The sequence below is a fragment of the Rhipicephalus sanguineus genome, unplaced genomic scaffold (genome assembly GCF_013339695.2).
Source record: "Rhipicephalus sanguineus isolate Rsan-2018 unplaced genomic scaffold, BIME_Rsan_1.4 Seq994, whole genome shotgun sequence".
NCBI classification, from domain to species: Eukaryota; Metazoa; Arthropoda; class Arachnida; order Ixodida; family Ixodidae; genus Rhipicephalus; species Rhipicephalus sanguineus.
Window position 1 is genome coordinate 5,155 of NW_023616444.1, and position 24,463 is coordinate 29,617.

At 42.1% G+C, this 24,463-nt stretch overlaps 2 long non-coding RNA genes across 3 annotated transcripts; one reads left to right on the forward strand and one right to left on the reverse strand.

Annotated features, from left to right (window-relative positions):
• Positions 1-1,065: 1,065 nt before the first annotated feature.
• LOC119378812 (uncharacterized) lies at positions 1,066-14,255 on the reverse strand. Its single transcript, XR_005181063.2, has 4 exons — positions 14,071-14,255; positions 7,524-7,683; positions 6,194-6,399; positions 1,066-1,262 (listed from the first exon to the last, which is right to left on the reverse strand). It is a non-coding gene; the product is annotated as an uncharacterized LOC119378812 (long non-coding RNA).
• A 7,189-nt stretch (positions 14,256-21,444) lies between these two features.
• Positions 21,445-24,413, forward strand: LOC119378813 (uncharacterized). 2 transcript variants are annotated; one of them, XR_007414811.1, is made up of 4 exons: positions 21,445-21,766; positions 22,396-22,444; positions 22,938-23,050; positions 24,325-24,413. It is a non-coding gene; the product is annotated as an uncharacterized LOC119378813 (long non-coding RNA). The 2 variants fall into 2 exon arrangements; XR_007414812.1 differs by lacking the exon at positions 21,445-21,766 and having other exon boundaries at positions 22,421-22,468.
• Positions 24,414-24,463: the final 50 nt, after the last annotated feature.

Below are 24,463 nucleotides of genomic sequence, written 5' to 3' on the forward strand. Positions count from 1 at the left end.
TTGATACCTTAAATATAACCTATAATATATGGCTACCACATATACCATACACAAACAATACAAATGCAAGTAAGATACCTGTAGTCACCATTTTATCACTCATGATGTCACAACATTCAAAAGTGACTAGGCTTTCTTACTGAATACTCAAGACCTGGGTGGCCCGTCTAAAAATTGCAATGGTGGATAAAACATTTTAGAGCAAGTAGCCAACCTGCGAGGCCATGGGCACATTGTTGACATCACAAAATGAAAATTATTTTTATAAATGCTGCCAGGCATGGTTTAATAATAAAAAAAATTTTAAGAAAGGGAAAATAGACAACCACCCATTTGTAGCCTGAAGCGACAAGGAAATCAATATGGATTTCTCAGAAAGAAAAGCTTTTTAGTTGCAGAAAAATTCGTTCTTTTCTGGGGTCCCCAGACCCCGGACCAGGAAAGATTTTTAGGCAACTAAAAAGCTATGAGTTCTGTGAAATCCCGCAAGGTGGGGGAAAGGTTAAGAAAGAGAAAACAGATAACCACCCGTTTGTAGCACGAAGCCACAAGGCAATCCATACGGATTTATCCGAAAGAAAAGCTTCCTCGTTGCCGAAAAATTCGTCCTAGTCCGGGACCCCAAACTAGGACGAATTTTTTTGCAACGAAGAAGCTTTTTTTTCCCTAAGAAAGTTGCATGAATTTTCTTGTGGCTTCATGCTACAAACAGGTGGTTGTCTATTTTCCCTTTCTTAATCTTTCCTCCACCTTGCGGGATACCGCAGAACCTGTTTGCAATAAAAAAATGTACACATTGGTTGTACAAGTGCACGCCGTATTCTACATGCGACACATGACCAAGGTTTAAGAAAAAAAAAACCTTGCACAAAAAAATGCAATATTAACATTTGTCTGTCACATTTCTTTTTTTTTCACCTCTTCTCAAGGAACAGAAGTCCGAAATGCCAGCTTGCACAATGTACTTGAAGAAAACTACAAAACTACAATTGTGAAACTAAATGTTACTCGTTAAAAAAAATTTATAAGTTCCAGAGCTCTGACACTCGGCTTCACGTGTGAAAGGTGTAGGAACGCGTGCTCAAGGAATGTGAGCATTTTGTGTGCCTTTTTTTTGGGTATTCCACATGGAATACCCAAAACGATGCAAACAGGCACGCCATTCCTGCAAGAAGTGATGGCACACTCAAAACGGGCTCCCCGTCAATGTGTAGAGTAAGTCCTTCTTTCTCCACAAGGCAAGGTGTGAGCAGGGCTTGTTCCTATGATTGAAGAAAAAAAAAGAATGCTGTTAAGCGTGATGTAACTTTTAGTGTCGATAATGCTGAACCAAACAAAAAAAATATTCCTTAGAACTATGCAGAAGAACTGCCTGTTCTGATAAGGTCAGCGAGGCATGAGGGGTGATCCTTTCTAGTTTTCTGCCACTTCATCTGCTTCCCCAAAGTTGAGAATAACGTAACTGAGCATCTTGAAGCCACTCTTCATTTCATGGAGCACACTTCTTTGGAAAAAGAGTTCAAACTCTGAAAGTAGCTGGCAAAAAAAGATAAGAAAGATCGTTCCCAAAATATTTCCCCTATTTCCAAGTAATTGCACAGCTAATGACACTTATTGAAGATGATATGCCAGACAGAACAAGGGTTGAGGTCTATTTGTTACAACCATAAGGACAAAAACAGTGCAGCGAGAGAAAGGAAAATGAATGTGCACAAAAAAGGACTTGCTACAGGTGAGAAACACACACAATCTACTGCAGCAGCCATCCTTTAGTTTCCTTGGGATATATGTTAAATTAACTCTGGGAATGTCATCCTGTGCCAGTGAGGGCCAAGGAAGCAGGAAAACATCTATTAAATGCAAAGCATTTCTCAGCAAACCAAATGCACTTTAACTGCTTCTTTCTGTTTATCTATCTATTAAGCCGCGTATGCCAGGGCGCTCTCGTGGTCATCTCCTTACCGTGGCACATACCGAAATTAGCATATGAAACCGTGAGTATATGACAGACACGATTCACAGCTGATGTCTTGAACGAATGAACAGCCCCAAAGAACAAGGACAAACAAAAGAAGCTAAAAATGGCACAGGTTCTCATTTGGCTCTTCATTGTTGCAAAAGTGCTTGTAATCCATGTTTAGATAGGACAGAAATTTTGCATCGGCACAGGGATCAGCACATGCGAGAAATCATGGAAGCCTTTTACATGTCACTGGAAGGTCACAAGTGCATCAGCCAACCTTCGGTAGCCTTATCACAGGCATATGTATCATATCTCAGGAATAGTTTGCCTCATGTTCATGCATAATCAGCCACTTGGATATCTTTTGTTACTTTTGTTACCTTGTGCATGCATGATGATTGTTTATAATCCTTCTCCAGTTGCTAATTTATTCTGTTCATTTCAGAATAACGCTTTTAGTTGTGAGTTAGCACCGTTGTCTTGTTTCGTTCTTGTTCTTTCGCACTGTTTATTCGTTCAAGATGGAAGTGCACTAACTTGGCCAGTTAAATGTTCTGATGTCACAGCTGATGTCCTGAATAATGTGATGACTGGTCAACTACAGTAAAAGCACATTAATTCAAACTCAAAGGGGAGTATAAAACTGTTCTAACTAAGCGGAGTTCGAATTAGCGTGCGGGCACTAGATTGAACAGATATCGAGCCACACCGTGTGGAGAGAACCCAGAGAAGCCACCTCTGGACTCGTTCCTGCAAATTAGGCGATATTACACATTTGTGGCAGGTAATTTCGTAAGTTAAGTTCATGCTCAAACAACCAACAGAATTTATTGATCAGTCAGTGATATGCCAGAAACAAGCAGGGACTTGCATTCACGTGAGCAGTCAGCCTTAATGCCAAAATATACGAAGCTATTTGTGCTCCAAAACATGTTCATTTACATGGCACAGTTAACACAATCAAAATTTAAGGTCTTTCTTTCTTAGTTTACTTATAGAAAAATATTGAAATTGTCCAAGGTAGAGCACTGCACGGGCCCGGGCCGGCCCGAAAGCCCGCGCCCGACCCGGCCCGGGTAAGGGATTGTTGGATCGGGCCCGGGCCGGGCTCGGGCCCGAGCCAGGCCCGTATTAGGCCCGGGTCTCATACGTATCTGTATAATCACGCTCCGGACACCCGACACGTCACGTTGACGGGGATCGCTAAAGAGGCCGCCGGCTGGTTCACTTCGGCGCTCTAATAGACAGTTGTTTTGGAAGCCCTTAGTCCGGTCTCGCTTTAAGGCGTAACATTTTCAAAGATCGAAGGCGGTCACACGAAGACGACGAGACAGCCATCTTCAGGGAACAGCGAGGACGGTGGCTCGCTCTCTAACGGGTGTGCCTCGCTGTGACAGATCTATGGCACTGCGGTGGCGGTGACTCGGGGAAGAAGGGTGGGACAAAGAACGTTCTTGTTTTGAACACGAAAACGTTGTGTACGTTGGGTGCAGTTGCCTGCCGAGGAGTCAACACGACAGCTTTAATTTATGTAACGCTGCCCAGCCTGGTGTATTCCTACCAGAAGCAGCTAGAGCACGTTTTTTTTTTTCATTGCATTGTGCAATAGATGAAGTTTGCAGACTTGCTACTTTTACTCAACAGCCCTAGCTCGTACGCAATTAATGTAAAACTTAAACTAAAAATGCCTCCCATGTTTTTTTTTTTTCAGTTTATGGAGGTATATATTGTAGTCATTCTTTGAAATGCAAAAATAAGATTGCGTGGTTAGCACTGCGTGCGTACATGAAACAGCCAGCTATGACTCCAATTATATTTTATATTGCCCGGCAATTATTTCGCAAGAGTGTTACGGGCGTAATTAACCGAAAGTATACACAGTACCAGTGAAAGTCGTGACACTGAAAGAAGTTCCCAAAACAATCTCTAGAAAATATCTTGTGTGCGGCAGGTATCTTCACAATAACCGAAGGTTAGACAGTGCCTCCTTTATGCTCAAGGCATAACTAGCTGAAACGGGTCGGGTCGGGTCGGGCCGGGCCCAAACCTTTCGGGCCCAGGCCGGGTACGGGCCACATTTAAGAACACAGGGCCGGGCTCGGGCGGGCCGGAGCATGGCGTTTTCGGGCCGGGCCGGGCCCAGGCCGGAAAAATCGGCCCGTGCAGTGCTCTAGTCCAAGGGGACACGGCTAAAGGCAAACACTGCCTGACTGGGCCATGCCACCCATACAGCAGTAGCAGCAGACAGACGACATTTGCAACCATAAAATCATACATGGAAATCAATCACTACACTTGTTTTACAGATGAAAGTAATGAGTAATTTGGGTGATCATTCTGGGCCGATTTCTGTGAGGAGGAACGAAAGCCAGAGGGCTCCCAGTTTGAATTCACCGTTGTAGATACCAACGCATTCGAATTATCAGGAGTTTTCCCCGATAGAAATACATAGGGCTGTGCCAGGACCAGGGCGTCAGTTCATATTAGCAGTAAGTTCGAATTAACCAAGTTTGAATTAACGAGCTTTTACTGTACCTCATTAAACTCTTCCCACCAGCAACATGTGGCACATGCCTGCATACCACAGCCTGTGGTATCACAGGTGATACACTGTCTTTACTAGCGACAGTGAGAATAGACTTTGGAAATGTTAACATGATAGTGCTAAAGAGAAAACCATGTGCCGGCATTCAAAGCTTGAGCCAGAATCAAACCCAGGCATTCTGCACAGCATTTAAGTATTCTACCAGAGACACCAGTGCTCCAAGCTCTTTTGAAAAAAGACGCTGCAGAAGCATCATGTCAGGGCAATGCTAATTATGGTTGCAGTGCCTGCGATCCACTTTTATAACAGCGTCGCAACCATTACATATGTACTCCTGCGACTCGGTAAGGTATGGTCAAGCATTGCTCAAATATGCCAGTCATCACAACGCAGTGTGGACTTCATTGCAATGAAAGTGACATCTACGTTGTAACATGAGTGACAATGTTACATAGAACCATGAGCTCACATTATTCTTGTCATTACCGATGAATCGTACTTTTCATACACTCATGTCTTCCAATGCCAATTTTAGTGTCTACCAAGGAGACATGATCACAAGAGTACCACGACATAGGGGGTTAGGTAGATAGGTGGGCAGATGAAACAGTCAAAGTGCCTGTGGTTCGTGAAGAAATGCGTTGCATTTAAAATAGCGCACAGAAAGAAAACATGCTGCAAGTGGAAGCTGCATCCACCACACAAACATGTAGTACACGCCAAGCAGGTGAATAATAGGAACTGGGCTCAGGTCGCGCATGCATCAGCATTTTTTATATACTTTCATTTCACTATTAATTATTGTATTTAACTATCAATCATACATAATCGTGTAACCATGCTTCGCTTGGATTCACTGACTGCATTTTTACAGTTGCAAATAAACGTTCAAGCTCCTGGTCTCCTCCTTGTTATTATATATTCAATCCTCAAAGTTGGCAGTATTAATGCCAAATGAGGATTCATCCTTGGTATTATTGACAGGAGGATAGCAATAAAGTAAACTGGAGAACCTGAACACTGTGGATGTTTCAGTAAAGCACAACATGAATTTGAACAATGTGCATTTGGCTGCTACTTGCAGAAAGCTGCCTTTTCATCCAGTTTGACTGCACTTTAGCTTATTTCAAATGACAGTTTCCTAATCCCTTCTTTGGCATCATTGATGATGATGATATATGGTGTTTTATGGCGCAAGGACCATTGATGGCCAAAGAGCGCCAGGACCTGATAATTTGGCATCATTGTTTTCGCCTTGCATGAACAGCCACTAAATATATCAGCCAGTATTTTAAGGAGTTGACGATATCCCACATTTACAAGGCAAATGAAGTTGTATGAATATTTGGACTTATCCACATTGCTGCACTGACTGAAGCACATGTCTTGGTGATTGGATGAACGCTAGGTACTCTATTTCCTAAACCATGATTCTGTTTTTTACTAATGCATTGCAGTATCAGTCGATTGTTGTGCTCTGGTCTACATCCTTTATCACTGTTGAGAAGGTTTGACACAGTACTCATCCCGAAGTACCATTCAGTTTTCATATCAGATTTCATCACTGCAGCATAAACCCATGTTATCCTGTGATAAAAATGACACTGCAATTACTGCCTGAGATACACAGGAGCCACTAAAACAGACAAACAAAAAAGAAAGCAAAGGGTCTTGCTCGAACTTACCAATGCCTCAGTTCCAAGAAATGGAAACAGTAAAAGAGCATCCGACAGGGTGAGGCTGCGAAGCTCCTATGCCTGTCCAGTGCTGTTGCCCGCAACCTTGGCCTTCCTGTAGCTTCATCGTGGCAGGCTGCATTATTCTGGAGCCTTTCGTTATGAATTTGCAAGGACTCAACGGTTTCTCCATATGTAGTAAGATGGCTGCAGTCCTGAAATGCAAGAAAAATGAAATGGTGCAGTGCAACTACAAGAATGCAGACAATCACTCATCCAAAAATTCAGCAGGTCCCACGCATCACGGGAATCTGTTTCATGCAAAGCAGACAGCAAGCAGCTGTCTATGCTGCATTTTTTTTGGCTTTGTGTGAAGCATTACGAGGTGGACTGCCACGTTTTCGTAAATGAAGTAGTTGTGTGCAAATCGTGCTCTTACTGGGCAGGCTGACTACATTGATGTTTAATGGGCCTGAGGTAAAGTCAGCACTCATGTTAGAGCAAGGACCTCGGTTTTATTGAAACGAAGCGCACGCCACGGTGCGACTCACATTTCGCAATGCTCGACCCTGGAGCAATACCCTTACGAATGCTACGTGTGATATTCACAACATCGCACGCTACGATGTGACACTGCGAATATGATACGTAACATTCTTTAGTGTATTCTCCGCATGCAAATTCGGCACTCAGCAGCTTTGGACTTTATTGCGCGCGCAAAGCCACAAAACTCAAACAACGCAGAAGCCGTTGAATGCCAAGAGCTTTCAGCCGCAGTCCTCATGCTGGCATAAAACTTGATTGCTATGTCGCGATGAACAAACAATCAGTTGCCAAACATTTTATCAGAGAAAAAAGTACCGTCACATATGTGGTGGTGTTGGTGGTGGCGGCGGTACGTTATAAGGGAGGGGTGTAGAGCACACTTCAGGCTAATTAAACACTGGAGTCTTGTGCCATGGTCACCATGTGAATGCAGTCACAGGATGACTAATGCGGCTTTTACACTGCTCTTATGCAAAGAAATACAGGATGTACTTATTTATCAGAAAATGAAAGTGTATTAACGTAACAGGCATTTGTTTATTGATTTCTTGATACTTTCAATAACATGGCACTCTGTTAATTCGGTCATTTTTTTTTCGGTCTGATGATATCCAAATTGACGAGCTTTTATTGCACAATGTAACTAATTTATTTTTCCTGCATTTGTCACTTTAGTTATTTAAGAAATCTGCTGCCACACAGCACTAAATAATAGCGCAGCACCAGTGGTACTGCAGCTGCTACACCAAGATACCATCAGAAGATGTAAGAAATATTTTTCAAAGAAACTCACAAAAAGACGGCACAATTTGTTGTTTGCCACTTCTTCAGATGGTGCCTGCATTTGCTTTGGCAGACAGCGTTTCTTTCGAATTAGCATTTCCTCCGAACAGTTTTGTAGCTTTTTTCTTGTGTTGTTGGAACTTGTTCCTCAGGGCCATCACCCATGATTCCTGTAAAGTTTTAAACACATACATTAATAACAATCATTAAAAAATTCATCAGTGTTGCAGGTGTACACACGGAACTAACTACACAAATGATATAGCTGACGGCACCGTTATAGCACCGAACTTGAACAGAACTAATGAACCAGACACCATGTAGGGCCCAGTATGCACAGTTTTATGTTGCTGAAAGAAACACTGAACAAAATTTTTGCCCCCTAGATTCTCAGCCATACTGAAAGATTGGGTGCCGCATTCTGTAGCCACAACCTTCATTTCAAGCGGAAACTAATGGAAAAGAATGAATTGAATGAGTTTTTCACAAATTGCTCCGTGCAGCGGCCATGCTATGAACTAGAGGAGGTGATGCTTAACGCCCCTGGCAATGGGAGTGCCAACTTTGCCAGCCATTGCCTGCATCTCTCAACTGGCTCTGCTTTCACTATGGTTCCTAGAGCCCGTATGATCGGCACCGACAGCGAACAATGCTCTTGGTTGGGGTAAAGGCCCGAACGGGTGTGGCACACCTCAGTGCCTTTGTGAAAGCCGTTTAGTGCGATGCAGATGAGAGGCTGAAAAAGGGAGGTAGCAGAACAGGAAAACAGGCACCCTGCATTCGCCAGGGAGGCATTTAATCTCACAGCCGTCGATGTGCCCCTCTCACTCTGACGTGCAGCTGTCACGCACTGTTAATCCACCAAAACTACACCCAACTGTTTAAAATATGTGAAATAAACTGTTTATCTGAACACTAGCGCCTTTCAAGTAGTATTTTGTCATTTTTTACCTATTTTTGTTAAGCATTGCTTTAAGAGCTACATTGAGTTCATCACATATCAACTAGCTAGCCCATCTATCGTCCTTCATTTTCCTGCACTGAGCATGACTGTACCGCTATGACGAGCATTCTGAAATTTTCATGGCAAATGTATCATAAATTTGGAATGTCCACACGCAGTTTTCACCAAAATGAGAGCGCACGTCACTTCTGTATCAACATAAATACAAATTTCGCTCTACATGTTACCGTAGATCCCACCTAAAGCATCAAAACAAAAAAATGGCAGCACCTATAAAAAAAACAGGTTAAATCATAAACAGCAATTTGATCTGCAATTTGAAGGGTCCTTGTTTCAAGAATGTCTGTGGCAAACTGGTAAATGTGTGGTGGCGCTCCAGCTTATGACACTCCTGAAATGGTGAAGGCTATATCATTATACTTGAAAAGCTGAGACAAAGAATCAGGTGGTCAACTGTCACTTAATGATGTAGCAAAACTTTATGCACGAGTGGATGCCTCATTGCTTGTAGACTGGCAGACAGATGTTGCAAAAATAGCAAAGCAGGCTGGCATAATGCAGGGCATATTCCCACCTAAAATTTATGAAAATTAAACTAAATGTTGCAGTTTGATGCGTCCAAACCACAATATTATTATGTGGCACACCCAAATGGTGGGGAGTCCAGATTAATTCGGACCCCCTGGTGTTTTTTAACGTCTGTCTACATTGGTAGAGCATCGGGGCGCATTACACGAAGGCTACAGGTTCGGTCCTTGCCAGCGGCAAGTTGCCTTTTGTCCACTTTACTTTCTTCGCATCTACTATATTGCGATTACCACAATGCACTTAAAGCAGTACAGTTAACACCCCCTATACCTTCTTTGGCTTCATTATCTGCTGGTCTTTATCAAGGTTGAATCTGAGCACATGGCTTTTGTATTTTAACCCTTAATGAAATGTACCCACCACAGACGAGACACAAGTTCTGCATTCTCGTTCATAACAATGGTACACGTTCACCACAGAACTGCCCCAGCAGGCACGCCTTTTTTTTTTCATTCTTAAAGGGACTGTCTACCGCTCGGAAAAAATTTTCTGATTGTGGTGAAAATGAGAATATCGTTCGTCGCATCGGCAGCCACGAGGATGCTTTTGCGCCATAAAAGAGGAATTATATTTTTAATTTGATGTTGAAAATCGTGAAAGAATGACCGCTAGCGTCACCCAATGGCGATGTGGTTCAATCTACTGGTATGACAAGAAATCCACGCAGGTAGACTCATTTTGCTTAAAAACAAACATGTATAACTTGAAATTGTATTTTACGCACTTGAGGCACCCTTCGGTTGAGTCAGAGAGTAATTTTTTGCTTTTTTTTTCTCACGCATCCAAAAAGGCGCCTGGTGGCGCTGCTTATGGCGCCATCTTCGATTTCGTCTGCTTCAACTCATGCGGTAGGCCATGCGGCCCCTCCCGAAATTTTGATGACACATGGTGTTTTATTACAAATAAATCATGAAAGTAGCCGTTTTTCTCAAATAGTCAAGGCTTTCAGCAAGTGGGCCTCCCTCGAAAAAATTTCCTGGCTACGGGCCTGACCCCAGATATTATTATTTATGATTGATCTTCTTGTGTAAAGACTTCAATGTGTAATACATGTTGCATTATTAAGCTAGGCCACTGCCTCTTTCGCATTTAGTATAATGCCCACAGACATGGCATTATACTAAACCACTGGCAAAATGCCACTTTCCTCCGCAAAACTTCAGCAATATTAAGTTTGGGGCTTAAAGGGGAGATATTGAACAAAAATATGGAAAAATGATGAAAGCATCGTATATTCCCTCAGAAGATACTGGATAAACAGTCAATTTCAGGTATTCTTCCAAGTTTCCCATGGTGCATCGACATTAGCTTGGCGTCAGGCTACAGTACTAATTTTGGTGACTACACGCAGCAGTCTGGCTAGTTGTGATTGATGTCGGGTACCAAAATTTCCGAAATGGCCACTTGTGTGTCACTGAAACACCCGAAATTGTCACTCGTGCCCCACCAACGAAGCCACGGTGTGAAACGGTTATGAAAATATCACGATATCTTGTGCTAGCACATGAGGTGAAGTGGTCATGCAAATATCATGATATCTTGTGCTAGAGCATGAGGAGAAGCTCACACAGTGTTTTGACGCACGGGTACAGTAGGAACCAAAACTAGCTTTTAAAAACATACTATAATTATTTCTTCAGGATGGGCTTCTAGGCTCTTGAGGGCTTGGCTTTTCATTTGGCAGAAAGAAAACGACAACTGAAAATTACTGTATGAGTACCCCTTTAGACCATTAACCAAATCAGTAACGTGGTAGTCAGACTAGTTTTATTTTGACAAGGCTGCACGCTGCAGCCAGCAGCGCTTTTACGTATCAAAGTGCGCGAGGCAGATAGCGTTTGCTGTCTCTAGAAATACTCCCACACGAACACGGTGGTTACTTTTGTTATTTAATAATTTATGCAGCAGATGGCACCAATAGTCTCTATAAAACTTTCTTGCTCTGCCTGCTCGCACATTAAATGCATTCGTTCTCCCTGTCTTTGAATATCGGCAGCTTTTCGTAGCTGCATGTGGCCGTCTTCCTCGCTGTATCGCCCTAACATCGGACGAATTTCTGCTCGGACTGCCCTCGCGGACTTTTCACATGTGCAAACGTGTATTAGTGGCAAATAAAATGCCACAGTAGGTTTTGGGTGACACTACGCTGCAATTTCAGATTTCAAAGGACTGAAAAATCCCTCCCTCAATTTTACAAACTTCCTGATTCAATTAAATAATTTGAGCCCCTTCGTCACTTCAATAAGTCGAGTTTCAACTGTATTTTATATACATATACTCAAATACTTGACAACCAATGCTGTTAAATTTTTCCACTTTGGTGAACATGAGCCTAAAGTTCCCTTGGTTTAGTGCATACTCTCGAGTGGCTCGCTATATTCTTGGTACCCATTTATAAAATTAACTAATTACCATGGGCCAAACCTAGGTCATGCTACCATTTACTTTCATTATCTTATGAAATGCTTGCTAGTGAATGTAAGAAACTCTTTACTGTGAACCTTTTATGTTCAAATTCTCCACAACATTGTAAAATCTCAAGGCAGCAGTCTTCTAACGATCCAACCAGATTGTCTAGCTTGCTTTCACTGTGCAACTAGGGGCCAACTGCAATAAAATCTCATTTTCTTTAAATTTGTTATGAGTGAGCATTATTTACCTCTAAAGCCATCTTGGTAAGCCTGTAAAGCTGATAACCGTATATTTCTTGTTAGCTGCCTAAAACAGTTCTTAAAGGAGCACCAACACAAAAATTTTGCACCTTTTTTCTGTTGCAATAAGTAGATAATAATCCACTTATCATGGCTGGAAAGCTCGTTTGCTCGAGTGCACCGCGGTTAATTATTGGGAAGGGTTTTATACCGCCCAGTCGCAGTTTCCGTTTCAGAGAGTGCGGAGCGAGATGGGACCTAGAGTGGTTTTCGTGTAAACATAAGTTGGCTACGTGAGGACAAAAAACCGCGTGCACGTGAGCACCGCCTTGACAGCTCTTTTCAACGAAGGCTTCAATGAAATATACGTGACCCCCTAAAAATGCACTGCCAAGGCAAAGGACACCAGCCTTTGTGCTCCCGTGCAAGCCTACCCCCTCTTTCCATTGAAAAGGTCTGCTAAGAGACAGCGCTCGCAAGGATAACGGCAGCCAACACAAACTCGTGACGCAGGTGGCGGTTGGTTGTTTACAAGGAAACCAGAGGCACGTTTCACTTGCAGTGCCACGACACATACTTTGAAATTGATTTTAAATAGTTCTAGGCTGCATTATCCATTGATATTTTGTAGATGATACATGTGTGTCCACACAAATCTATCCCACAAGTTATCTCGCCTTCAAAATTTTGTGTCAGTACTCCTTTAAGTAGGCAATCCATGCACATGGTGGTTGTCATTATGACATAGGTCCCAACATGCTGGTTGTGATGTGCTTCAGCACCTTCATATCTCAGAAGTCACGCTTAAAAGGAATCCGGCAATTTTTCGATATTCACCAGTTTCAATAAAACTTTCAAATATGTTCTCTTCGGTACCTTGATGATATGTGGCAAATTGTACAACCGTGAGTAAGTTAGTTTTCAAGAAAACAAATTTTAAAACTTGGTAGCCAATTCCGGAATCACACTTGCAAACGCGGGCTACCCTGTGTATGCCAACGTAACGTGCCTACTCTTTTCCAGCCCCGCCTCGTCCAGCACATGCAGTGTGTGCTTTCTTCTACGTGGCGACAACGACGCGAGCACAGTTGTTCGGTTTTGTCAGCTGCACAGCATGTTAGTCGTCGCTGACATCGGGTCTTACAGTAAGCACGCACAATATTGAGCAACGAGGAGATCGATGCGGGGGATGTCAGCTACATCATGCGCCGGCGGGTCGAAATCAAAAGGCGATGCTTCCGCGCTCAGATAGTAGCTGTGATCATCGTTGAACTTGTCACTATTAAGTTCAGACAGGCTGGCACAGCTTGATTCCACGTCGGATGACATTGCCAGCTTGCTTTTCGTGCGATAGGAGAAGCACGTGTGCTATGTTTACACCCTGGCTAGTCGTGGCAGCGTGCAGCGTATTTCGTGACGCCATCGCCTACCCACCACGGAGCAGCTCCCTGTTTCGGTTTTGACTCATCTTTTATTGTCTATTTAAAATTATTGAGGAGTCTCTCAGCAAAATGAGCCACCCTAGCTGATACAGGACATCTATTACTATTTGAAAGCGGCACCATCTCAATATGGTCGAAAATGCACTGGAGTTCCCCTTTGAGGGCTCCTCTACGAACTCCAAGCTGATGTATTAAATTTCGTCTGGCCCTCTTGCTCGCGGGCCACTTCTCCGCCTCTGAACACTTCTCTCTACATTCCTACCTCCATGTGCCCTAATACTTATTAAACTCAGTTAACCCCGATAACAGAAGCCCGGTGTTTCATTGGCCACTGAAATAAGTCGTAACAAAACACTAACATCAACTTGCCTATATGCAAGCAAAACTGCAACCATGTCACAAAGCCTGAAGTCTAACTCGTTACATTGCCTCAATTTTCGCTGGACAACTACAATGGTGGGGTCACTGAAGAGCATATACAAGCTGCAATAGCCAAACAATCGATGTGACATTCCATGCACTTGTTGCTGTGCGCAGAGCATGCATCACAGTTTTGTAATGTCCCATGCGCGCTCGAGCTTACAATCAAGCACACTTCTGAATGTTCTTCCACAGATTTGATACAGCCTCAAAGCTGCTTAACTGCCAGATCAGCGACAAGAACATTTCATAACTTCAAAGTTATGCTCAAACGATGCTCAAGACTTTTTTTTGGCTCTCAATTGACAACAGTATGGTTGCAACCAACAAGTGCACAGCTGTTACAAACTAGGAGAAACAAAGGCAACCACTAAAACTTCTATAATACAATTTTAGTTCCCTACAGCTCATTCATGATGAGCAGTTGAGCCATTGAAGTAGTTAAACTACCAAGTTATAGCTAAAGAAAAGAAGCATACATGGAGTGCTTACCATGCGATCTTGATGTATGCGCCAAAGAGCTTGTCAACTATGGCACGGCGCACAGCGCCATTTATTTGTATTTTTCTCCTCAGCACCTCGTCGTAGTGCCCAAAAGAAGGGAGCACAAAATCTAAAAAATCCCGTTCCTTTTCCAGTGGCACCGACTGGATGGACTGCACGTTTTGTGCGTTTTCTGTCACAGGCACTGCAATATAACATACAGAGTGCTTTAAAATTGAAGTTATCAAAAAATTAGCAAAAACTGATTCTCTAAATGTCTGTCAGTTTTATTTTTTTATTTTTACTTTCGCTACTAACAATACCTCTGCTCGGCCATTTCCACAGCTCCTCCTGTACTCTGCACAAAAGTCAACGCAGGGCTGGCACCCTGCAAAAGGGAAACTTATGTTGTAACTCCTCAAAAAGCAAACATGAGGTAACGCGAAGTGGGTTAATAGACATTTGGGAAGACAAAAAGAGAGTTAAGATGTGAATGCCTACTGCAGCAAAGGAGCTGTTGATTGCTTTAACATTGTGAGTCCATGTACACACATGAAGCCAGACAATTCTACCGAATGCCAAAAGCCACTGTGTTGGTGTCTGGTTTTCCTTAAATTTATGGCATTTGCTTTTTGGCATTGGATATTGTAAAAGTGCACCTGCCACAATTTACTCAGTTCCTAAATCTTATTTCGCTTGTTTGATCCTGTTCTCGCTAAATATTGTATGCCAATTCTTTGTAACATTCCACATTGCAAATTACACCGTGATAAAACCCCTGCTTAGAATTGCAGAAAACAAATAAGATATTGCCAACCTGCAACAGTACTCACATCAACACGAAGGCCTTGTTTCCGCGCCAATTTTATTTTAGCCTTGTTTGGGACGTCACTTCCTTCCTCAAGATCGACATAGTCGTCTAGCTCTTCATCATACATTTGGATCTGTTAAATCAACATGTTAATGTAGCAACTTTCTCCGAGTGCACTTCAGTAGCCCACGTTGCAAAATCAGTACAAGATTACAGGAAAACGCGTAAATCAGCATGCAATGACTGGCTGAAGCTTCAAAAACTCAATAAGTTGAATACATGTTACAGCGGAAGATCAAACATGGTTTGTTGTTTGTCTCACTGGGCCGCGCCGTGATATCATACTGATAACATGTATAAGTTATCACTAGGGCTCAGTGTTTTCGGTTGTATCCGAATAAATGCGATAAACATTCGCCGGTAAAATCGTTTAACGTAGTTCAAGATTTTGTTGTGCCCTTTCCTGCCCTGTTGAAACCGTTGCAGGAGCTGCGCCTTAAGTTTGGTCTTGTGTGCTTGGCCATGGGCATGTCCTTCAGTCGCTTAAAACCGTATGTCCGTCAAGGTGGTTCTCTTTTTATGAAGCTCTAGAAGATATTTTGGACTACTGGCGCGCCATTTTGTCTTTATTGGGAAGCGACAAAGCCAACGGAACGAAGTGTGAGAAGCTCAAGAGTCTTATTTCATCGCCTGAAGCTGTACACGACTTGCTTGTTAAGATGAGGTTTCTGAAGACCAATTCGTGTGCCGTGCTCTCAATCATTAAGGAACTTGAGGCAGAGGAAGGAGGCAGAGGAACTTGAGAGTACCCTGGCACACCAAGTTTATCCCATACTGGGGGTTCCTTTGCACGCACTCATCAGTCAATGGCGTGATCCAACCGAGGTCTTCCGCATCAGATGTCACAAGTCTGTTTGACCTTCTTGACGAGAATGACCGCTTAATGACTGTCGCAAACATTCACAATACTACGCTGCTGTCGCCGAAAAGTGGAGACAGACATCTGAGAGCAACCTGTGCGATCAACTCCAGTACAGCAAAGAATCGTTTTGATACTGTGTTCAAATTGTGAATCCAAATGTGAAGCATGAGCTGCCCTGTGCGTTCCAAACATATGCGCCTATTTTTCAATTGGTGCTTCTTGAAACTGACGAACATGAGCCAGCTCCTGAGTGATTTTGCGAACTATCAGTGCTATGAAATATGCAACATTGTTGAATCCCTGTCGTTTTGGAGACTTCACAAATGTCCAGTGGCCAGTGCTTTCTCGCAATGCGCTGCGTCTTCTGGCACTTCCTGTTTCTAGCGCTAACGTTGAAAGGGCGTTTTCAAAGCTGAGAGTCGTCAATCGAAAGGAGCGCGCTTCGATCACTGACAGCAACTTCGCAAAGTATGCTTGCGTGTTTTACAATAAGCTTTAAGCTAAGGTTGTTATACACACAAATGCAGGTGTTTTGTGTTGAAGTATTTCGCTTGTGCATATATGTTTTTGTGCATTCAAGCCTTCTAGAAAAAATAAAATGTGCTTCGTGAGTTTTGATATTTTAGTATTTAGATATGAATTGATCTAAAATTTTGGAGTTTTGAGAATAATGAAAAACTCCGAATTTCGGAGAATTGGAGATTTACGAGAAATAACCTCCGATAAACGCCGAATTTCCGCCAAAAATATAAACTTCGATAAACACCCGCCGACTTTCAAGAAATATAAACACCGAAAACACAGTGCCCTAGCTATCACGCATCTAAGCTGCGGGGTACAGGGAGATCAAAGAACATGCGCGCTCTCATTTGCACACACACATACACTACTCTGACTTTTTGAAACGAAAAATTCCGAATACAAAAGTTTGCCACTGAATTAGCCTAAACCACGGCCTAACTATGAAAAATAGCGAAAATATGTTGGAGCCTAATCAAATAGCTAATTCAAAAGAACAATTACGCACTCTTAAAGAACGAACACGGTCACTAAAATGTATGGCGTGACGTTCCTTCCATAAAGCAGCGAGCTTTTTCTTCGTTTTGCCTTCAGCTATCAAGTCATTCAACAGAACCAAGCATAAAATGACAATAACGGTTTCGCTAGTCTCTTTAAACTTCAAAAACGATTACCAAAGAGCCTGAATCACTTTGCACGCCACAGTGGCAGTACGCGCCAGAACAGTTATGTATGCATGTAGTACATCTCACGACTTATCGGCACTAAGCAAGAAACGAAAGTTTGATTAAAACTTACCAAGGTCTTGTCATGTATGTTGGTTAAGGAAGCGAGAGCATCCATCAGTTCGCCGTAGGCACCGTTAGGGAGTGAAACATTTTTCCGCTGGCCATCCTTCAGCACGACGAGGCAAACGCATCCTGCCATAACTTCCAAAACGCGCACGCATGGGTTCGAAATAGGCGCTGAGCCAGGCAGAGCGGCACAGCTGGCAGAGCGGGAACGAAAACATGACGAAAAGGCGCCAAACAACGCACACAACGCGCATGCGCGCCCCACGCAACCACCGCGACCACAGCGCCAATGCATGGCCTTCGAAATCGAAATTGGATTTCGGTCGCGCGAGTGTTTGCATGGCCTTTAAGACTGGTGTCGCGCTGCCGGCTTTCCTTGATAGCGGTCGATTAGTGAATGTGTCGATTAGATCGTAACTTTACTTTGATGAGTTTGAACTCTACAATCCAATTGGAAGCAAACGTGAAAAGCATAAAGTCCTGGCTGGTTATCTGACAGCTCTAAATTCCCACCCCAATTTCGCTCAAAAGTTTACAGCAAATATCTTGTTCTTCTTGTGAAAACTGCCACTGTAGCAAAATTCACCTTGCACAAGATTATTCAGTCACTGCTTGAGGACCTTCAGCAGCTAGAATCTCATGGACTTGAGATAGATGGACAGTTTGTTAAAGGGTTCCTTCGTTATATGTGCGGAGATTTTTTTGATCGGTGATGGAGATAAGTTGTCTAGCCATAAGATAGGCTGATTTTCGTGAATGCTTTTCATCAGGGCCTATCTGCCGTTTTTGTTTGGCAAAGACAGAACATATTGGTGAGAAGTGGCATGAAGAGGATTTCATAATCAGAACAAGCACCTCATGTGTGCAGTAGTGCAGCTGCACAATTGCAAGTACTCGATGATTTTTACACTGCTTTTAGGGAAACTTTTCCAAATGTAAACGTTATACCAAAAATGCACTTCATGATTCATTATCCGAGGCATCTTCTTTTGTACGGTCCTTTGTGCAGGCTCTCCTGTATGCACTTTGAGGCAAAGCATAAATTTTTCAAGTCCATTGCAAGGAAAACTCGTAACTTTAAGAGCATTTGTGGAACCCTGAGCCGACGACATCAGATGAAGCTTATGTATACTCATTAACCCAGCCGTTAGAATCTGTGGCTGCCATAGGCACAGTAAGAATAGACGTAAACTCATTGCCGGATCTTTGGAAAGACAGACTGCAGGAGCTTGACATGCCTGTGAAAAATATGCACAGTGCGACATCTATCACAGTGTGCGAAAGAAAAATCAGTGTCGGTTGTGTGCTACCTGTATTTATAGCAGATGATGACCTTCCACACTTTGCCCAGGTCACGTTGATTGTGGCTTGTGACCAAAAATATTTTGTTTTCACTTCGTACCGTGAGACAAACTATTTTGATGACCACATGCATGCCTTCGTTGTGAAACGCACAACTCACAATGTCATAGTTGAGGACTTTGGACATCTGTTTTTGACCTGTTAAGCCTGTATAAAGTAAGCGGCAACTACTATGTCACCCCTCGCTATGCTTTTTTACCAGTGCAGGCTGTGACTTCTAAAGAGAACAACAGAGTAATTAAATAGGCATGTACTTTGAAAATAAATGGTCTAAAGGGCAGCACAAGCAGGTGGCAAATAGGAGTGTTCACTGTTCCTTGTTCAAGCTGAACAAGCAGTCGCTTGTACCACCTTTCCTTTCATATGTTTTTATGACAATATTGTAACAATTAGCTTGGTCTCAGACCTAAAATGCCTTGATTGTGTGGTAAATCACAAAATGTAGGTACAAATATGACTAGTTAACTTGAGGCAGTAGTATAAAAAATACTTGAAGTTTGAAGTTTACTATATTTCCTTCTTATACAGGAAGAACATCGTGTCATGGTGGTAGTGCTTAGCCCAATGATATTTTAATCTGTGTGTACGACTAGAGTTTTCCAAGGTGTGCCCATTGACTGTGGTATGTGTTATTGCAATTGGTGTCATGCACATAGGTCGGCAAACTCACTCATGAGTCGACTCACTCAGACTCAGATCGGCCCATGATCTGAGTCTGAGTGAGTATGGGTGAGGAATATTTGGGTGAGTTTGAGTCCGTGTGGGTCCCGTTGAGGAAATGTTTGGTGATTCTGAGTCCGAGTGAGTCAGGTTGAGGAAAATATTGGCGAGTCTGAGTCTGAGTGAGCCCTCAGCGCAAAATATATTTCTTGAGTGAGTCTGAGTGAGCTCCACCTTTTATTGCCGACCTATTGTCCTATCTACTCATCTTCAGCATTACTATCAGCCTTATATATTGGCTTACGTTTGTACTCCAATCTATTTGCACATATGTCAACGCACTCACGTTCATGTGCCACGTCAATATTTATTGGTCAGAGACGTGAATTGGGAGGGGTGCCATGACCTCCCCTTGCAAACTCTTCACTGAAAGTTCTTGATAAAAATATCTCATGTGAGTCGGGTATTTCCTAAAAATGTCCTTACTGGAATAATGATAGCTTGTATTTGAAGGTATAAGATCAAAAGGCGTATCGTAGAGCACCGATTATGTGAGATATTGGCATTAAATAGCATTGACACCAACATCTAAAAAAAGGTAGTTTTAAGCTTATGGACTCCTGAGTCGACTCACTCAGGCTCACTCAGGCTAAAGTCAAGTCGTGAGTCTGAGTCTGAGTCCAGCTGAGTAAACCGCTCATGAGTTTGAGTCCAGTGAGTCCGGTTGAGGAAATTTTTGGTGAGTCTGAGTCCGAGTGAGCCCTCAGAACAGAATATATATTTGCTGAGTGAGTCGACTGAGTGCACTCCAACTTTTTTGCTGAGCGATAGTCATGCATGTGGCAGCTACATTTAAAGAGGAGCTGCTAAGTGAACTTCTGTTGCATTAAATATCATTGTTCATGATAAACTGTAGATGCTTGAAATGTAATGATCAATAAATGTGATTGTGCTCGTGTGTCTTCTGTCTTTTTTGTATTATTACGTCATGCTGGTTTCATTATAATTATGTCCAGAGTTTTTAAAATGATAATCTAATTTGTCTTGTATTGAATTACAAGAAGTCCACATTAGGTGTGAGCTAGCCCAGCCAACCATCAATATTTAGAGGATGTCCACAAATGGTCTGAATATCCTATGTTATTTGTGGATATTCAGTGGATATTGGGTGAACATCTCTATTTAAATATCAAAAAGTGGATATTCATAAAATATTCGTGAACATTGTTTCACTAACATGCACAAGAGAGCTCAGCATCAGGAAGCCCGAGATATTTAGCGTATATAAAAAGTTCACTTGCTTTGTTCCAATACACCATGGTGGTGACACTCATTATTGGAACTGCTGTTATGGCCTCTGTGATGCTGTTGAGGCAATTTTTCAAATTCCAGATTAACCCAGCGAACATGCTTTCCTTCATACACTACTCGTTGAGCATCTATTTTACCCGTATTTATGTTAGCTGTGTCATCAGTGGTGTTAATACACATGTGTATATATGGCAATTAATTATATTTGCGGGCTACCAATGCACAACGCCACCATGAAAACTGCACATATATATATATATATATATATATATATATATATATATATATATATATATATATATTATATAATATATATATATATATATATATATATATATATATATATATATATATATATATATATATATATATATATATAGTATATATATATATATATATGCGCGTTCCCCGAGGCTTTTGCTATATTACGTACAATAACTTTGCCTATAAACCCAGGCGAAAATTTGAAGTGGGATTTCAAGTGGTCCAAAGTGGTCCCACTTGCTGCCACGTGGTTTTCAAAGTAGTACCACTTGCTTTTAAGTGGCCACTGAAGTGGTACCACTTGCTTTCAAGCGCCCATTAAAACAGCACCACTTGGACGGCAACTGGTCTCACTGGGAAAAAAACGTACTTTAATTCTATCGCTGGAGTAGACGTGCGCCAGACCGACACGGCGTTACGAATATTACTGTTGTAGACTTCCAACGAGGTGCCTGCTCATACTGAACCGTTGTGCGAATAACTCGTGTTTAAAACATAGTCACTTCCCTACGAAAAGGAGCCTTTTTTAAACATTCGCCATTATCTGCCCCGACCTAACAGCAATGAACTCTGCTAGCTCCGACTGCTTTTTTCATAATGCCGCCATGTCTGCTCCGTCTGTTTGCAGATGAGTAGGGGTAGCCCTAGTCCCGTATACTTGTTTTTATGTTTTCATGCGCTAATGCTAAATAAAAACCTATTTCATAATATTATTACTAAATAAATAATGTTGTGCTTTTTATTTAGAGCTGAAAGTGTTACTAACAGCGCTCTAATATATTGTAAAACTTATTAAGGCACCACAGTTTCGTACAACACATGGCGACTCGTCGCGGGGCTTTCTTCTAGTGTGTATCCGTTATTGCAGCGAGTTTTGTAGAGGGACCCGTCTAACATTACCATGAAATAGTTGGTATTCTTGGTCAGATTTATCTGTGGAAAGTGTTACACGTAATGACGAGCACGTTTGAGCGGTTTTTGCGGCTGTACTGGCGGTATCTTGGATTCATCAGCGCTGGTCGAACTACACCGATTCCTCAGCAATAATTCTTCCATAAGGAGGTAAGTGTTGCATTATACATTTCAAGTATAAGTGAACGTTTATCCCGAATGTTCGTGGGCTTTATTAAGCATGGTACCGTATTGTATAGTCCTGTATGCGATGTCTATGTATGCGCGAAGTACAGCGCTCAGCGATTGGAATGCGGTAGTCAGCCGGCATGGCGCCTGGCGCTTTCATACATGACCGTTGAGCGCTGAGGACACTGATATACTACTAGTTAAGGTATATATGAAAGGAAAAGCCCTGCTTCCACACTGTGACAACGTTTGACTATCAGGCGAAAACCCAGCATGCACTGATGACTCAAAAAAGCACCAGCTGTCATGCGTTTCTGTTGAACATTCCAAGTACACGGATGAATGAATGATTGGATGGATGGATTCTATGAGCGTGCCATTATAACGGGGTGGCGACCTGTGCGCCCAAGCTAAACAAAGAACTTCTTTGTTATTTTTAATTTGGCCTATTGCCTTGTCTAGTTCAGTTAAATAAAAGTCCATGAATTCGCAGCACAACTTTCTGTACCCTACGGCAAAGTGACCTTAGTTTCACCACTATTTATTTTTGTCATTTCTCCCTACTTTTGCTTCATCAATCCTCTAAACGTATATTACTACTTCTATCGTAGATCTGTTTACCTTTCTATGGTTGTTTCTGAAACCCAAGACTTCATGTAGGTGAGTGCCCAAACATAAACCCAGGTGAATATATTACATTCAATTAAAACATGCTGCGTTGTTTCCTATAGCTTCTCTACAGCATGTACATTTTTCTTCTTTACTGAATCTCGCTTATAACTACGCGTTCTAAGGCAACCCGACCTCACTTCAAATAGTAAAGCACTTCCCCTTAATTTATCATAAAATGCTTCCCTCCTTATTTCGTCTTGCCCTTTCGCTAGGTACTCAAAATATTTCTTGTTTTCCATCGCTACTATCCAATAAATCTTTTTCGCCTCTATGACTTTTCACCTTACGTCTTATGTTGTCATATCGCTTACACTGCCGCCTGGCGAGTCTCCTTGTTTTTCCTCCACTGTGAGTCAACACTCATCGTATACAAATACTGGAGCACTTTCTTTGCCCATTTTCCTTAGCCTCTCTTTGAACCTCATTTCACCCTGCGCTTCTGTCACTTCAATCCTTGCCCATCCCATATTGCCCTTTACAGCCTCATTTTTCGTCTTCCCGTGAGTGCCCAACTCGAGGTGTCCCACAGTCCTTTGATGCATATCAAGTCCTGATTGCACCTCTGACTTCATACACACCACTGAGTTCCCAAATGTAAGTCCCTGAACCATTACACCTTTCCACGAACCTCAAAGTACCTCGTACCTATTGTATCCCCATAACGTTCTGTGCTTCATTATTGCAGCATTTCTCTTTCCATTTATGGTGGTGGATTTTCGTGATGCTTTCTGTATCACCCTCAATAATACACTAAGGTACTTGTATTCTCTTACCGTCGGTATTTCCTGGACCTGTATTGATGCGACCGGATTATTGGTATCGTCCATTATTATCAATCTACATTTTGTTACACTAAATCCTAGTTCTACACCTTCACCTTCCCTTCCGCATGTGTCTTAATTTCATGTGCTGTTTTACAAGTTACAATGAGCTGTATATCATCGCGATTATCCGCGAATAAGACAATATCCTTATAACATAAACCTGCAAGCTGCTTCTCTTGAGTCACGCTCACCTGTTATTGTGGCATATGGAAACCAGTGTTGTCTCATTCTCACTTTTTTCCATCCGCACCATGTATAACATGAATAACAGCTGAGACAGCAGACATTCCTGCCTCAGCCTTTTGCTTATATCAATGTTCTCTTTGCTACTTATTCTTTCTCATTCCATGCAGACTATGATTTCTTGGTGTATCTTCCTCAGAAGCTTATTCGGTCATTACGTATGCCAGCTTCTTTTAATATAGTCCTTAAGATTTCCTAATTAACGTTTTGATGCACCCCAGAGATGTCTAGAAAAGCTACGTTTAATAATCTGTTTCATATTCTAATAGATATTTCTCTACACTGTGTAAGAACAAATAGGTTATCCTCTAAACGCCTGCCGATTTGGAATATGCTCTGAAGTTGCTCTAAAATACCGTTATCTTCTACCCGTGTTTATATTTTTTGTTTCATTGCTTGCATTGTCAACCTTTATGATACCGATGTAATGGCCAGTCATCTACGTGAGCAAATGTTATTTTTCTCTGCCTTGCCTTGATAAATTAAAGTGCTGCATAGTTTGTGTAAGCACCCCCCAATGCTGTGCAATACGGTCATGTCTAATGGTGCACATCTGCCCATGCAGCAAACAATAGTAAATACGTACAAGTTAACTTATTTTAAGTCTATTAAAAGTAGCTTAAAATGTACATTGATAACCGTTTCATGGTTCATCTAGCCAACCAAGTGGGCTGAAGGCACACCTTAAACTGTGCATGTCCTTTGCAAAACGGGCTAAGGGCCATTATGGCTTTTGCTAGAAATGTGTTGATGTGTTTATTGTTTTACTTTTAACTTACTACGCATAAATATTTCTTTCAGGTGGCGTACAGGAACATGTGCAAACACATTCTACATCCCAAGATATGTTGCTGGAAGCGTTCAATAAATGCTGTTAAGTTTCACCATCATACTACTTTTGCTGTGCACTGTTCACTGGACCAGCAGGTCCTGTGATTGA